The sequence below is a fragment of the Podarcis cretensis genome, assembly GCF_951804945.1.
Source record: "Podarcis cretensis genome assembly, chromosome: 15".
Classification (NCBI taxonomy): Eukaryota; Metazoa; Chordata; class Lepidosauria; order Squamata; family Lacertidae; genus Podarcis; species Podarcis cretensis.
In genome coordinates, this window is record NC_137185.1 from 9,731,465 (window position 1) to 9,748,453 (window position 16,989).

Consider the following 16,989-nt stretch of genomic DNA (forward strand, 5'->3'; position numbering starts at 1 on the left):
GAGTAAGTGCCCTTTGAGTTGATAGTTTTGGGTAGATAGTGATGGCATTGAACTGTTCAAAATTCACATTTTGTGTAAGATTACACACAACAATGTGAATTTTGTGAGATAATGCATAAAAATAAGGATTTTAATAATATTTAAATACAAAAACATTGAGCAATTTTCTTTTTTCTTTTTGTAAATGTGGGTTGGTTACACACACACACACACACACACACACACACCACACAGTATATATACAGTATATATATATATATATGTATAAAAGTGTAGATTTAGTGCAGAAATAATAAAGGGAGTGGACATATGAATGGGCATATCTGAAAGTGGCACAGACTAGACATAGATTGACCCTTCCATCTAGGGATATAATAAGGCACTATTTTCTATCTCACCCTGTATTTGTTGCATTCCGCACTGTCTCCTTTCTGCTGCATTTCTTCTTCCACCAAGAACAAAGTTGTTTGCTGCCTGCTGTGGAGAAACCCCTTAACTTACTTATTTCATTCCCTAAATTCCCTAAATTATGTTGTCAATACATTATTCCACCCCATTCATTTCAGCACAAAGGAAACACAGTGCAGATGGGATAGGGATACAGTAATACCTTGGGTTACAGATGCTTCAGGTTGTGTTTTTTCGGGTTACAGACCTGCCGAATCCCGGAAGTACTGGAACGGGTTACTTCCGGGTTTCGGGGGTTGTGCATGCGCAGAAGCACCGAATCACAACCTGCACGTGCACAGACATGCTGCTGCGGGTTGCGAACGTACATCCCACATGGATCACGTTTTCAACCCAAGCGTTCACTGTATAACCAGCTGCGTATCTTTGTGGATGTGTTTCCCAGATTGCTTATCATTCCAGATGTAAGCGAACACTAGCCATCCTTGCCCCCATTTCTGTTTTTGTCAGAATTCTGCAGCATCCCTCCTGGCAGTTGACCCTTTCCTCCCCACACAGCCCTGGAAAAGAGTGCACACATAGCACAACACCTTCCCACACAATAATGCCCCCTGAACTCTAACAATTTCGTGGCTCCCGAATTTCACCTCAGCCCCATTGTGAGTTGGAATGTCATTGTCTCCTGCCTGCCAGGTCTTCTCCTGCTGATTTTAATGGGCTGCAAAGTTCGTAGCTAAGCCAAAGCTTTCACCAGGCTATAGAAGCACATATGGGGAAAGAAATATAGATATTTTAGTCAGTACGCTCTCTCTCATATCAATCACTAAGAAAGGGGCTGTGGGGATGACTAAGATGAAGCAATATAGCAATAACTCCTCAAAATGTCAGCCGCACTGGCTGCACATTTTACTCAGAACCATTAGCAGGGGAGATAGATTATCCGTAAGTGCTAATATGGCACAGCAGAATATAAATATTTATATTAATGTGCACCTTTTAGTCTTTTATTAACAGGTCAGAACACACACACACACTTTAGTGCCCTTTCGGTTGGGAATTTTTTAATGGATTTAAGCCTCTACTTCAATGTTATAAGAGAGGGTGAAATAGAACCTTAGAATTTTTTGTTCCACTGGAGATTTTACCTATATCTACCAGCGGCATAGCATGGTGGGGGGCACAAGGGTGGTTGCCGCAGGTACAAAATTTTTAGGGGCACAAGATTTCAGCACCCGGTGCTGCTTCAATACAGCTCTGCACTTCCATCACTGGGTTCCATTGAAAACAGCTTCTCTGTGTGAACCAGGAAGTGACCTCTGCAGACAACGAAACTCTTCTTTTCTTATCTCTGTGGATGTGATATCCTGGGTGATGTGGACACTGTTAGGCAGTTGAATGCCTAGGCGTACTCTGCCTGTCTCCCTCCCTTCCTCCTACCCAACCTGTGAGGCCTCGGGCACTGGCAACCCACGCTATGCCACTGATATCTGCACACACATGAGAAAGGGGGGCAGGGATATCAACTATTCAGCAGCAGATTTCAAAGAGCTAAGGCAAGAAGTTGTTTCTTTTCAGTATAGCTGAGCAAAAGTAGGAATACCCATGCCAGTTTCACAGTTCTCTTTGCAAGCAGTGAAAAGGGTCCCCGCTTTTGACAACGGGGGTCTTGCATAGGTTCATCCAACTCACCTAGCAGGTAGTGACTGCGGTAGCAGCCATTTCCTCCCTGCCCAGCACTTCTAGATACCATTCTTTACCCAAAGATCGTATGATGGTTTACAATATAAAAACACAATATGCACCACCGCCACCGCCACCACCACCACAACAACATAATAATAATAATTAATAATAAAAACTATATACACAGGGCCCACTATCAATTTGCATGTAATGCAAAAAAGTGAGTTCCACAGTTTAACTATAAACTGAATATGTGCTTTTTTTTGGGGGGGGGGGTCTGTCCTGAATCCTTCATTGGATGTCTCTGAGTTATGAGAGAGGGAGAAAAGCCTCTCTCTATCTGCTACCTCCATGCTATGCATAGTTTTAATAGCTTGCATGCTTTCAGTGGGATGGGTTATCTGAACACCCCTTAATGCTTTTTCTAAGCTAGAATCAAGGGTCGTGGTACATATCAAACAGACTGGCCACTTGCTACTGCCCTCTCTGCTCTTTGCACGTTTGAAATCTTAAGCTCCAATGAGCAATCTGGCCCATTGAGTATCCTTCCCATAAGACCATCTGTCAGGGGTTCAGGAGCAGAGGCACAGGGGAGAGAGGAAGCGGAGAGCGAAGGGGAACAATCCGAGGGCAGCATAGGGGAGTATGACAGTGGGCCGAGAGATTCCATGAGCTTCTCCAGCGATTCGGAAGACTCCCAGAAGGGGGCACCAATGGCCAGGGCAAGGGGGGTCCCGGGAAGGACGCACCAGAAGCAAGGGGCCAGCGGCGACTCCCAAAGCAGCAGCTGGAGATCGGGACCAGCTTCCCCACCATGGCGTAGCGGGGGGGAAGAGTCCCATGTGTCAGGGCCGGCTTCCCCTCCAGTGGGGAGAGAAGATGAGGCAGGGCTGACCACGCCCCTATCGCTGAGTGAGGGAACGGAGGGGAAGTCAGACCCAGCCAACCCCCCCGAAGGGGGAAGCAGTGACAGGAGCAGTGTAACGGTCAGGAGGAAGGTTGCCGGCTGGGCGCGCGCGCCAAGTTCAAATGTACAGGAGCGCGGGACAGCAGGGAGGTCGGATTGGGAGCCAGGTCCTAAAGCACGCTGGAAGCAGGGGGAAGAATCCGGGGAATCAGCATCAGAAGAGTCCAGAAAGGGCGACACCCCAGAGGGCAGAAGGACCCAGAGGAGAAAGGAGCAGAGGAGGAGGTGGAGCAAGGCTAGGGTCTTGAACTGGTGTAGAGGGGTAGGAGATTCAGATGGAGCTTCAGCGGTCTAGGGTTGAGACGTAGAGCTGCACGCCGCGGCTTTGAAATGGAAACTGAACCTTAATAAAGACTTTTGTATATAGTAAGAACTGGCGTTGGTCCTTTGTGAGCTGGGACCTTGGGCAGCTCTGACACCATCCTTCTTATCTCCAGCATAATCTGGGTACAGATGGCAGCTCCTCCTCAGTAGCAGTAATTTGCTCCGGGTGTTGTGTGCGACAACTATTAATACATAATATGCATGAGCAAACCCAAACAATGTGGAAAATATCTGAAAGGCAACCCCCAATAAGCCCCTTCTTCCCATTTTCCTTGCAGAAGTGCAGCTGCCTTGTGCCTTAATACAAGAAAATGAAAGCAAGGCTCCTCATATGGAATTCCTGGCCGGGTTCGCATCTTGTTTCTGCTTGATGCCAAGTGATGTCTTTGCCGCTAAATTCACGCTGAGATGATAATAGGTTAGGCCGCTCAACTGACTTGGAAGGTTAGTAAGATCAACACTCGAATCTGCTTTATCTCCATCGAGGGGATTGTTTTCTTTAATGCCCAACTTGCAAAGGAAGAATAATGAACACGTCTTTCTGTCTGCTTCACTGTATCACAGGTGGGTGATGTGCTGTGTTTGAATAGAATACACTGCCTTACTAATGGCAGGGAAGTAAACTTTGATTGTCAACTTTTTCCAGGATATAGATATTTCCTCTCCCTTGTTCTCCCAAAAGCAGGAAAGGGATGGAGATAAGTTGAACATCAACTAAACAACAGCATCACTTAATAGATGGGGTTCTCAAAACTTTCTACCCTCCATTGCGTCCACTTGAGAAGGCTGAAAATGACTGAGGCCCACCAGTCACAACTCCTTAGGGCTTTCTGCCCAAATAGAATTTTGCACAATGAGAATGAAAAGTTGACTTCATAAGTACCGTATTTTTTGCTCTATAAGACTCACTTTTTTCCTCCTAAAAAGTAAGGGGAAATGTGTGTGCATCTTATGGAGCGAATGCAGGCTGCGCAGCTATCCCAGAAGCCAGAACAGCAAGAGGGATTGCTGCTTTCACTGCACAGCGATCCCTCTTGCTGTTCTGGCTTCTGAGATTCAGAATATTTTTTTTCTTGTTTCCCCCCTCCAAAAACTAGGTGCGTCTTGTGGTCTGGTGCATCTTATAGAGCGAAAAATATGGTAAATACAAGTACCACAAGTTGGAAGTCTGCTTTTCATCTTGCGGCTTTCCCCATCAGTTCATCTCCCTTGCAAAATATGTTTACAGGGAGATGTGTTTTGCATAGCAGCACAAATACAGTGTATTTATTGATTTTGGTGCCATGTCGGCCGTGGCGTCGCTAGCTGTCCTTTAGCCAGAGTGGTTTATTAGTCTAAATAGACATTTCTGCATGGAAAAAAAAGTGCATTGTGATTGTTTCAGAGGTGGTGTAATTAGGGTTAAGCTCTCAGAAGATAATGTTGCAAGGGAGTATCTGAGAATTTTGTTTCCCCCTTGACTTTGCCCCAACAGTTGGAGAATTCTACTTCCCTGCTAAGTTAACTTTCAGTGGAATTCTCTATCCCTGCCCCTATTTTACTGCTGACAAACAGCACGGAGAATTTTGGGAGTCCATGTTTGACATAGAGGAGGAGCTGAAGACAGTGGAGGCTGGTCCATAAGGTCAAGTAGGATTCTGCCCCACCAACCTCAGTCAGTCCCCAGCCAGCGTCCACCTTGCCAGCTTTCTTACTTGCAACCAGTCCAAGGGGTGAAACTTCCTGTCAGTCTCCTCCTCCTCTTCAAATCTCAGTGGAATTCAGCAGGGAGGAGGAAGAGGAGGAGGAGGATGGGGGCAAACCTAGAATGAGTTGGTTCTACCTGTCATTGCCTCTGGCGCCACCTGCTGTTGCCCTCCCTGCTTTCTACCCCACCAGCCTCAATAGCTACCACTCGCCACTGGCTGAAGAGCTGAAACTTCCCCAGTAGAGATGGCTATGGTATTCACATTACCATGCTCAGAAGCATGAATTCTTGACGTCTAATGATGCTGGAATCCGAGACCTCTCTCTAATTGCCACCCACTTTAATTCTGGCAAGGGCGGCACTCAAAGAAGTGGTTTCTATGGAGCTCAGGGAACAGACTACAGCTGTTAATGGAATTAATTTGTCTCTCATTTTTAAGCAAACCGATCTTCATTTGTTGGATTAATATGTAGATTACAGTGCAATTGCCTTGTAGATGTCAGCAAGGATACGGATGGGGACAAAACCAGAATATGTTGGCACTGCCTGCTGTTGGCACTCCCTCCATCTGCCCCTTGGTCTCCCTGCCTTCTGCCCTACCGGTCCCAATAGGCACCAGCCATTGTTGCTACTATAACTAGCCAGCAAGACTACTGCAAGAAGGGCAACACCCCATAGACTGGAGCTACCAGGTAGTAGTTTCTTTAGTTCACAGGAAGAGTTGCATCAGTGGCCCCATCCATACTTGGTAAGAACATAAGATGAGCTTGATGGAACAGGCCAATGGCTCAAAAATTCAGCCAACCAGATGCCTATGGGAAGTCTCCAAGCTAGACAGGAGCACTCAGCTGCCGTAGGCAGGGAGGAAGCTGATGACACCAAACTAGATCATTGGTCTAATACTGGCAACACTTAGTGAAAACAGCTCCCCAGTGTTTCAGGCAGGAGAGTTTCCCAGGATTACCAGGATATGGCAGGGATTGAATTAGGGACCTTTGCAGAGTATTTGGTGCAGCAAATATTTGTGGAGCAAATATCCTTGCAATAAGGTATTGTTTGGGCAGGAGCTATAGCTCAAACACCGTGTTTCAAGTATATATGCACCACAAACTTTGCCACACCCAAATACTTGCTTATGTCTCAGATTTAAAATGATCATGCTCCTAACTCTCATGGCTTTGGGGGAAAGAAAAGCTAGGGTGCTAGAAGGGTTGCAATGATGCTTTGACCCACATTCTTTTAAGGCTAATGATCATAGAAGTGTAGGAATGGGAAGTGGTCTAGGTGAGACTTACTATAGAGCTGCAAACCCAGAAGTAAGTGTTCTAGGTGTTGCAAACTTTTCCCAGAAGCTGAACGTGCTTCGTTTTAAGTGTAACGCTTCTGATTTGAGTGCCACACTTCCATTTTGAGTGTTACGCTTCCATTTTGAGTGCCACACTTCCGTTTTGAGTGTTACGCTGAGGTCTGTCTGTTTTTGCCATCTATTTTGCATTTTTGTTTTTGAGGCTTTTTTGTTTTGTTTTTGTGACTGTGTGGAACCCAGTTCAGCTACTGATGGATTGGTCGTGTGACTGCAGCACATTGTTTATTGCTTTCATTTTATGGATCAGGGGTCTCGTTAGAGAGCAAAATTCATGTTAAATTGCTGTTTTAGGGGCTGTTTTTAAAAGTCTGGATGGATTAACCCATTTTGCATTACTTTCTATGGGAAAGCGAGCCTTGGTTTTGGAACGCTTTGGTTCTGGAACGGACTTCCAAAACGGATTGAGTTTGAGAACCAAGGTACCACTGTACTACCTTACAGTGAGTGGCAGCAGCTCTCCAGGATTTCAGACCAGGGCCAGTCCTAGTTGGAGATTCCAGGGATTGAACCTGGAAGCAGCTGCGTGTGAGGCAGACACTCTACCACTGAGCTATGTTCCCACGGTCAACCCAGTACTAGCTCCTGTTGAAACTGCAAGAGCACAACAGATAAACAGTCTCTCAGATACAGTAGGAGAAATTCCCAGCCCTACCTGGAGTTGCGAGGGATTATACCTGGGTCCTCCTGCATCCCAGGGACAGCACTGAGCTACTGTCCTTCCTTGAGCAAGGTGAATTTCAGGAAGCCTTGGAGAAGGAGCAATGATCTTCCCAAGTCCCATTGGTGCATTCCTGGTGGTAAGTTCATCTAGAGCCATATCTCTTTGCAGCTCCTGAATAGCTGGTCTAATTTAAAATGTCCTATTCAATGTTATTTTTCTTAAAAGTATCTGCAAGCCTGACAAAAGAGGATATTAAAGAATCAGAGATTGAAATCTATGGCTTTCGTTTAATATCCTTATTGGAGGTGCTTTTTCGTTCCCCTCTAAATTACTCCCTGTTTTGATTGTGCTCAAAATTCTCTCCTAATAAATGATAGTAGTAAGTGAAAGACAGATACTCAATGAATTGGGTTTTTGTGCCCTAAACCCCATCAGTATATAAAGCTTTTCTTTGTATTGCTAAGCACAGGACATTACTCACACAAATTAGATATTCGTTTTAGACTTTTCAACACTTTTCATCACAGGAGTCTATTCCCAGAAATGGGGGGAAATCTCTTCTATCCATCTATTAAATGTGGAAGATTGCAGAGGGGAATTTTACAGAATTCTTCCTTGTACTGGATCAACACATTAGTTCAACTTACTCTAAACCACAGTCCTTCACCAGTCCGCTTTGCCGTCTTTTTATTAGTCTTTGCCGTCTTTTGGTCATCTTTGATTTCACATGTCCAGTCTTGGAAGGAGTCTATCTTCCAACTTTGTCCAGTTCTTGTTGTTCTTGTTGTTCTCTCTCCTCCTCTTTTTTTTTTTTCCTGCTCTCCTGCACAAATGTTCTAATTCCAAAAAGCTTCTAATTCCTCAGCAGAGGCTTTGTTATTCAGGAACAAAACATTACGTCAAGTCCCTTCCATTCTTCAATAGATAAATCTATTGTCTCCTTTAGTGTGTAGACCTCTGTAGACAAAATAGTGTTCCATTTCTGCAGTTTCCCAGGAGATAAAAAGTCCTATTCAAATTCGATGCCAACAATACTTGTAGTGTCCCACAGCTCCTCTAGAGGGATTATAGTAGCTCAGTTTCCTTCCCGATCACACCCAACAGTCAAAGTAACTTATTATTCCTTGTTTTAAACAATTTATATCCAATTTGTAACAAATGTGACCAGCAAAGTCCTCGTAACAGAGTTCTCTTTTTGTTCTTCCGCTTTGACAGCTCCTTTGACAGCTGTCAAAACCTCTATTTCTCCTCTCCCGGCGCTCTTACGGATCGCTCCCGGGGTTTCCGGGGGGGGGGGGTTGCCTTTTAATTCACATTCCACTTTTCTCCTCCAGCCCAGTCTTATAATTTTCCATCGCGAAGTTAATAATTTTATCAAAAAAAGGTTGCACTCGATCTTAGTTGTCAAATCCTTTGCTTTAGCTCCTCTACAACAGGGGGGAGGCTGACTTCCTTTTTGCACCTCCCCCGCTCACTCCGAATTTAAAAAGAAATTTTCCCCTTTTTTAATCCAAGTTCCAATTACTCACGGGTTATTCTTTTAAAGTCCAAATTTTCAATGGAAGAAGTCAGCGCTCTCCGTCGAATGGCATGCGGCTTCGCTCGGCAGGGGGAGCGGAGGACTCACAGCACCACCACCCCTCTGTCACCCGCTCCGCAGCCTTTAAAAAGGCTCCTTCGCGGGTCGGGGGGGACGCAAATGGTGCCCGCCGAGTCACCATGCCCATGGGTTTCAGCGCCCATGGTTTTTGAGGGTCCCCGCGTCGCCGGCGCGGTAGAACCCAGCCCCTGCCGAGCAGGCTAGCCGTTCCTCATAAGGCATCGTTTCCAGGCCTTTGACCATTTTGGTTGCCCTCCTCTGGACACGTTCCAGTTTGTCAGTGTCCTTCTTGAACTGTGGTGCCCAGAACTGGACACAGTACTCCAGGTGAGGTCTGACCAGAGCAGAATACAGTGGCACTATTACTTCCCTTGATCTAGATGCTATACTCCTATTGATGCAGCCCAGAATTGCATTGGCTTTTTTAGCTGCCGCGTCACACTGTTGGCTCATGTCAAGTTTGTGGTCAGCCAAGACTCCTAGATCCTTTTCACATGTCCTGCTCTCAAGCCAGGTGTCACCCATCTTGTATTTGTGCCTCTCATTTTTTTTGCCCAAGTGCAATACTTTACATTTCTCCCTGTTAAAATTCATCTTGTTTGTTTTGGCCCAGTTCTCTAATCTGTCAAGGTCGTTTTGAAGTGTGATCCTGTCCTCTGGGGTGTTAGCCTTGGGAAGTGGTAGACTCTCCTTCATTTCAGGTTTTTCAGCAGGTGATGGCTGGCCATCTGCCAGGGACTCTTTAGTTCTTATTCCTGCTTTGCAGGGGGTTTGACTCTTTGGTCCCTTCCAACTCTCCAGCTCTATGATTCGATGGGAAATATGCTCAGGGGGATATGCGGAAAACACAGGATAGATAAAGAAAAGAGTTATAGCCACGTTCCAACTGATGATGGGAACACAGTTTTCTACTGTTGCAGTTAGTGATGGAGCATTTTTTTGGAGGAGGAGATGGAGCTCTTCAGCCAAGGTTAGCCTTTTGTTCCCCTGTGGCTGTGCAGCTCAAGGATCATTTATGCCTGTGCTGAGTGTTCTGAAAATAATGGCAGAACTCCAAGATCGTATTTGTACAGTGCATTATTTGCAATGACAAATATATGTATTAATCAGCACCAAATAGCACCATCCCGGGCAGCTGATGTTGAATGCAGAAGAAGGTCCCTTCTTTGCAACAGGGTTCCCCGCTCTTAAAATCAGAACCACCCTGTCCTACTTTCTTGTAGGTCCCAAGTGCCTTCAGAGCCCCAGTGTGTCTCTTATGCACACATGCTCTCTCTCTCTCTCTCTCTCTCTCTCTCTCTCTCTCACACACACACACACACACACCACTTTAGTTTGTTAGCTCTCACGCAGTCCATTGCCAAGGCAAGACACTGGTCCAGCACTTCCACTGCCTCACCTGCAGATGTAAAGGAGAAGTAGAGCTGTGTGTCATCAGCATATTGCTGACAATGTACTGCAAAACACTAGATGACTCCACTCAGGAGTTTTATGTAGACAGCTCAGGACTCCACTACCTCAGGACCACCTGTTTCCCTAGGAACTTATCCGGATCCTGAGATCATCCTCTGAGGCCCTTTTTTCATGTGTCCCCTCCACAAGAGGTCCAGAGGGACACAACATGAGAATGGGCCTTTTCTGCAGTGACTCCCTATTTGTGGAATGCTCTCGCCAAGGAGATTCGGCTGGTGCCTATATTATGTGCTTTTAGGCACGAGGCAAAAATGTTCCTCTTCAACCAGGCTGTTGGCTGAGTAACATCTGGTTCCCTTTTAAATGGGTTGTGGGAGGGGGACATTACTGGTTTGTTTTCGTTCTTATTTTTATTATGTATTTTGTGTTTTTATATATTATAATTTTATGTTGTGAACCACCCTGAGATCTACAGATGAAGGGTGGTATACTGCTACTAATGGTGGTATACTACTACTAAGGGTGGTATACTACTACTACTAATAATCATAACAATAAGTTAAACAGCTTGTTCAATAACATTAAACCCTGAGGAACCCCACCTTGAAGGCTCCACAGGGCCAAAGACCAATCCTCCAGCATCACCCTCTGGAAACATCCATCCTAGAAGGACTGGAACCACCACAGAGTGGAGCCATTTCCTTTTACTCTCTCCCAACAGAGGTTATCCTACGGTGTGACCAAAAGAATTTCCTCCAAGAGTGCCACAACCATCTGCTCAAGAACCTTCCCCAAGAAGAGGAGATTGGCAACTGGCTGTTAATTACTTAGACATATAAACATATTAAAAACTTATTTTTTTAAAAAAAAAATAAGAGCATCTAAAATTAGGAGCACCTAAAAACCTTTAAGGGTGACTGAAAACATTTTAAAAGCAGCACATACCTCCATGATTCAGGCAGAGGAAATGTGACAGACTCACAGAAGGCAGGAGGGACATTAGGGCAGGTGATAATTACAGTAAGTCTAGCTTGTTGTAATTGCCACCTCTGGACCTTGAGAACACACCTTGATTGACTCATACTGCAACATCATTTGTTGCTCAGAGCTTCAGTTATAATCCTCCTGGGACTCAGCTGGACTGGTAAAGAAAAAACTATTTAGATGCATTCTTTGTGCAATATACTTTGGCCACCTCCTGAGAAGAGAAGACTCTCTGGAAAAAGCTCTGATGTTGGGTACAAGGAGAAGGGGACGACAGAGGACGAGATGGTTGGACAGTGTTTTAGAAGCTACCAACATGAATTTGACGAAACTCTGGGAGGCAGTGGAAGACAGGAGTGCCTGGCATGCTCTGGTCCATGGGGGTCACAAAGAGTCGGACACGACTAATAGACTAAACAACAACAACAATGTGTGATATAACATTTTGCCACCAGATGGCGACGTGGAGTCCTGCTTTTTCTACCAGTTTTCCCTGTTTAAATTTACAACGCTTTAAATTGAAATGTTTCTTTGATGTGTCTAGATCCAGCCCTGGCCACAGTCCATCTAACTGAAACCCGGGGCTGGAAGGATGCTTCAACTTTTACATTGGGTATGTGGTATAAAGAGGCTTCATTTATAGTTTCCTTGGAGAAGCTAACTGCAAACTGAAAGTCAACAAGGTCTTTGCTGCAACACAAAAATTTGTGGTCACATGGGAGACCTTTTTTTGACTTGCATGAGCAGTCACATGATGGATTGCCTCATTCCAGTCCAGTACAATTTTATTTGGAAGAATTATTGAACTTATTTGGCCTTTTGCCTCTTCCTCATGCCCCCTCTTTCTCTCTTTTGCTCTCTCACCTGTCTGAGTTGTTGGTCTCCTTACAAGAGTTTTGCTTCTTGATGATTTTGTGGCCTATGTGTTTGCATGGTTTTGTTTTTTCCCCCTTTCCAGGGGCCTGGTGCCCTTCTTATATGCACTTTCCACGTTATAGGAATAAAAAATGCAAAAAGATAAGAAGCAATAATAAAGGGAGGCGGAGAGAAATCAGGACTGTTTCTCGCTAGAAAACAGCTTCACGTGGGATATTATTTCATGTCAGATGAGTATCTCCTGGAAGAGCTGAGAATTTGTCCACAGTGAAGGTGTGAAAGATGAGCCACTTCTGAACTTGCTAGGAAACCATTAGCATCCACAGAGGGGGCTTGCCAGAATCCCTCACCACAGGAATCTCTGCGATGGTTTCTGTGCATTGAATTTGAGGGGAGGGAGAAGTGGAATGTAATGCTGGAATTTCCTGTGCACAGAAAAACTCTTCACTATCACTTACTCTGTTTATTTGTCGCTTTCCCCACAAAAGTGTCTCAAAGCAATGCAAATGTTAAAAAAGAAAAGTAAAACCAAGTATAGGAGATTGAATTAAGGATACAAAATGTTCATCCATGAATTTATATTCAGTTTTTTTGGTTTTTTTACGCTGTGATACGTAAGTCAAGGGGAACTTTCTGTTCCCTAATTTGTTCTCTGTTGTTGGAACTGCAGGAAATGGTCTTCTGGCAGTGGTTTGTCCATATAGCATAGAATCATAGAAATGTAGAGTTGGAAGAGACCCCAAGGGTCAAAAAGTCCAACCCCTGCAATGCAGAAAGCTCAGCTAAAGCATGGTGGGCAAAAGGCTGAGTTATCAATCATTATGTTCTAGGAAGGGAGAACCCAATTCAGATTCTTCCTATTTTCCATTTGTTCCATTTTTAAATTTTGTTCTCCATTCAGTTCTGCAGCATGTCAAAGTTCTTTTTTTTAATCCTCATGAAAATTCATCAGAATATAGTGCAAATTTCTCCCAATATGTACATTTTTTATGATTCTTTCCCCTTTTATACACAATTTGCAAGCATTTTCCCCTAATCTAATTCATTTTTCCATGTCATTTTGCTCAAGTGCAAATCTTTATGCCCACTTCCCCCCTAATACTGTTTGGTTGGAGAACTGTTTTGCAATATTCAGAGGAGGGCGAATAGTCGAAGGATATTTGTGTTTTGTTCAGCAGATTGGTTTCTGCTTTTAAGGCAGTTTCACCCAGAAATTCATGATAGAAACATGGGCTGAATAAGAAACAATACACCCCAACAACCACCACCCCAAACCCATTTCTCCTCTTTACCTCCTCCGTCATAGAGCATTCAAACACCTGGGCAGGTTCTCAGACAAGTGGCTTTCCATCAATCTCAACTTCTCAGTGTGTAGCATAGGAGTAATAAAAACCAAACTTCAGCAGAACATCAAAAGAAAGTTGAGATAAGCCCAGTTCGATGGTTTCATGTAGGATAATCCATCTTTTTATTCTTCATCCCAACTACCCACTGTTAAGGATATATCTATGAGCTAAATAAAGTGCAGGTCTGCAAGCATGTTTTGCTTTAATTCCTTCCCCAAATTGGGTAGTGATCCTGGTTATTTTTGTCATTGGCATTCAGCAACTGAGTCGTTTCATGGTCTTTTGTCTCAGCCCCCCAATTTAGTTCACGGCAGCTGGCCAACTCACCTTTGGGCCTGCCATCATGGATCGGGAGCAGAGCCCCTTTCAACCCGCTGTGCAGAAACCATAATAGTAAATACATATTTACATACTTGAGTATGCATGTTGCACAGTCGCACCGATCTCCTCTGAATCAACCCCTCTGTCAAGCAGCAGAGGCCCACAGGAGAAGCCGAGCCTGTCTTCCAGAATAAATTGAAACATCCTGGTGAACTCAAATGAAAGCTAACATCCTCAGTGGCACAGCTAGGCATTCGTGGCATGCTCTGAACTGAGCTACCATAGCAGTCCCATGAGCAGCCTGATTTAGCTGTGATGCATACATGGTATCTTGCTTTTAACACTGTAGTTTGGGGATAAGGGACTTGGGACTCTGCCATGTTCTGAAAGCTACTAGAAACAAAAATCACACCACGCACAAGAGGGAGGCATCAGTGGCGGAGGTTATTTTATTAGGGCAAATGGGGGCATTGGTCAACCCCGTTTGCTCTCAGTCACCTGCCTTCTTGCTTACGACAAATGCAGAGGGTGCCTGCCATCTTCCTCTTCCTTAGTGCTCCTCTAGGCCCCGAAATGCTTCTTGGAATTGAGTGCTACGGTATACCTACAATTAATTATTTTCCAATGCTGTAGATAGTCAAGCACAAAAATCTTCATGCTACAAATATTGATTGGGTAAAACCAGTCTTAAATATTTCACATTCCACAAGAGGAAATGTTTCATAGGAGTTTTTGAGTATTCCCTCAAATGTTCAGTTTTCCTGTTGGAAAAACATGGGGAGGGACACTTAAAATTCCCCCCTTCCCAGGTTTTCACCTCTGAAGTTGAGGATTTTCAAAAAATTGTTGTAGTACTGTCAGGGACCGTGCTGAGGAGGGCTGCACAGAGGAAGAATGGTGGGAGCCATCCTCTCCCCCTGATCCTGAATCTTCCCAGGAGCAAGAGAACAGTATAGATTTGGAACACTGGTTCACAGAGGGCATAGTTCAGAAGGCAGAAGCTGGGAAATACTGGATGGGGAACAACTAGCAGAAGAAACACTAGAAGAGAGAGTTGAGATTCACAGCCTCTGGACAGTATCCACCCCACTTCTCCAAAGAAACAGAGAGCTCAGAAAGTGTTAGAACAGAAAGCGCACAGGGCACAAGCTCAGATTACAAGACATAGGAGTGACGGAGGGGGGGAGTAAACCTTAATTGGGAGCAGCGCCATTTCTAGTAGACATGTTCTTTTCTCTCTCACTGTGATTATTAAAGAATCTAACTGGTAAGACGTTCCTTTCATTTGATTTCTTCTTATTTCCTGCCACGGGGGAGGAAACCGATTCCCTGAAGCCTGACAAGTACTCTTATTTGTAAACTGCCTTGAATGGGATGTATCCTAGAAAGGCAGGATATAAATGCCTTATAGGGAGGAGGAGAGTGAGGACAAAACTAGACTCTGGTGTCTCATGTGGGTCATTGGCCTATTGAGGGATGCTCTGCCTTTCACAGCCCACAAGGTCCCAATGTGCACCAGCAACTCCAGGGCATCAGCAGACATGAGCAACTCTGAGGTTTACAGGGATCCATGCCACCTCCCAAAAAACCTGCCCAATGAGGATGCTGTGGCTACAGAATGCTGTGGGGGGGGGGGACGGGACGACCTATATTCTGCTAATTATAGCTATATATCCCACCTTTCCTCAAAGGAGCTCAGGGTGGCATATATGGTTCTACCTCTCTCATTTTATCATCACAAGGACCCTGTGAGGTAGGTTAGGATGAAAGAATATGACTAGCCCAAGGCCCCTTGTGAGCTGCATAACTGAGTGGAGATTTGAACCCCAGTCTCCCAGGTTCTAGACTGGTACTCTAACCACTATACCACACTATAAACCAAGGTAGGAAATTAAGATCCCATAAAATAGGCACATGTGCACACTCAAAATAGGAAGCCCAAATAACTTCTGTTAAAATTCCAGGGACATCGTCCCCCCCCTTTTTTTGCACTAGCTAACTCTGGCAGCTGAACGATGGTGACAGATACACCTCCACAGAGCGCCTTAGGTGTTAGTGATGCTATTATCTGCTACAAGAAACTCAGGAATAATCCCTATCTCAGACTCAGCAAGATATTTAGTTTCCTGGGTTATGGACATGGTGACTCAAAACAGATGAAGTGCCCGGCGGTGGCTGTGTCAGGGGGGAAATAAATGCACCTTAAAACTGGATTGCCAAGGGTGCCCAAACAGTGGAGGAATAGCAATAAAACAGGCACATGATAATTGCAATTGGCACTTGCTTACATAGGATGAGGAAGAAAACAATGAGGATTCAGGATCATTTTAATAATAATAATAATAATAATAATAATAATAATAATAATAATAATTTATTATTTGTACCCCGCCCATCTGGCTGGGTTTCCCCAGCCACTCTGGGCGGCTTTCAACAAAGATGAAAAATACACTAAAACGTCACATATTAAAAACTTCCCTGAACAGGGCTGCAGAAAGGGAGAAAATTGAACCCAAGACCTCCTGCATGGAAAGCAGATGCTTTGCCACTGAATGACAGACATTCTTTTGTGACCGTGTTGAGAAATACACGATTTCTGACATGGTCAGAATAGTCAGGTACCTGTCACTAGTTGACGAGCGAGCAAACCCATTTGCAGCAGGCTTTTTCAGGGATAGCATCAGCAGGGCCGTAGCTAGGGGGTGGTGAGACGGGCCCCCGCCAGGGGCACAGGTGAAGGGGATGGTGCAAAATTGGCTAAAATATGTCCATAAATATATCTATAAATAGAAATATTAATTATTGCCTCATAAGAAAAGGTTTTTAATAGAGGGTGATTTGAATGGGGGGAGGGGGGAGGCTGGAAGGAAAGGTGGAAAGAAGAGCTAATTTGTCCATGGCTAGGGGACGCAATCTGGACGTTTCTGCCGGGGTGCAAGATCACTTAGCTACAAGTCTGAGCATCAGTGCCTCTGTGCTGCCTTGAAATGAAGATGTCCACAAGGGCCCCAGCTTATTATTAACTAAGGGGATCTGCAATAGCCTTAACTGCAGATGGAGGAGAAATTTGGTTTCATTTGCCTTTAAAGGCAAATCAACCCAGTTTATGCTTCCTGAAACAATACACAAACATTAGGAATAACTTTCTGGTGGTGAGAGCTGTGCAGCAGTGAAATGGACTATGTTGAAAGGTGGTGGAGTTTTCTTCAGTCATCTGCTGCAATGCCTGCCTTCATCCACACAACTCTACAATTCTTTGATTCAACACACACACAGTTTCATATACACAGTGCTTTTTTCTAGGTGTCAGAACTCATCATGAAATTGTTACAGTAAATTGCTGGGTGACTTGG

General features: G+C 44.6%; 1 long non-coding RNA gene across 2 annotated transcripts; it reads right to left on the reverse strand.

Annotated features, from left to right (window-relative positions):
• Positions 1-385: 385 nt before the first annotated feature.
• LOC307204344 lies at positions 386-13,927 on the reverse strand. 2 transcript variants are annotated; one of them, XR_013833616.1, is made up of 3 exons: positions 13,729-13,927; positions 11,055-11,250; positions 386-1,163 (listed from the first exon to the last, which is right to left on the reverse strand). It is a non-coding gene; the product is annotated as an uncharacterized lncRNA (long non-coding RNA). The 2 variants fall into 2 exon arrangements; XR_013833617.1 differs by lacking the exon at positions 386-1,163 and adding an exon at positions 9,370-9,499.
• Positions 13,928-16,989: the final 3,062 nt, after the last annotated feature.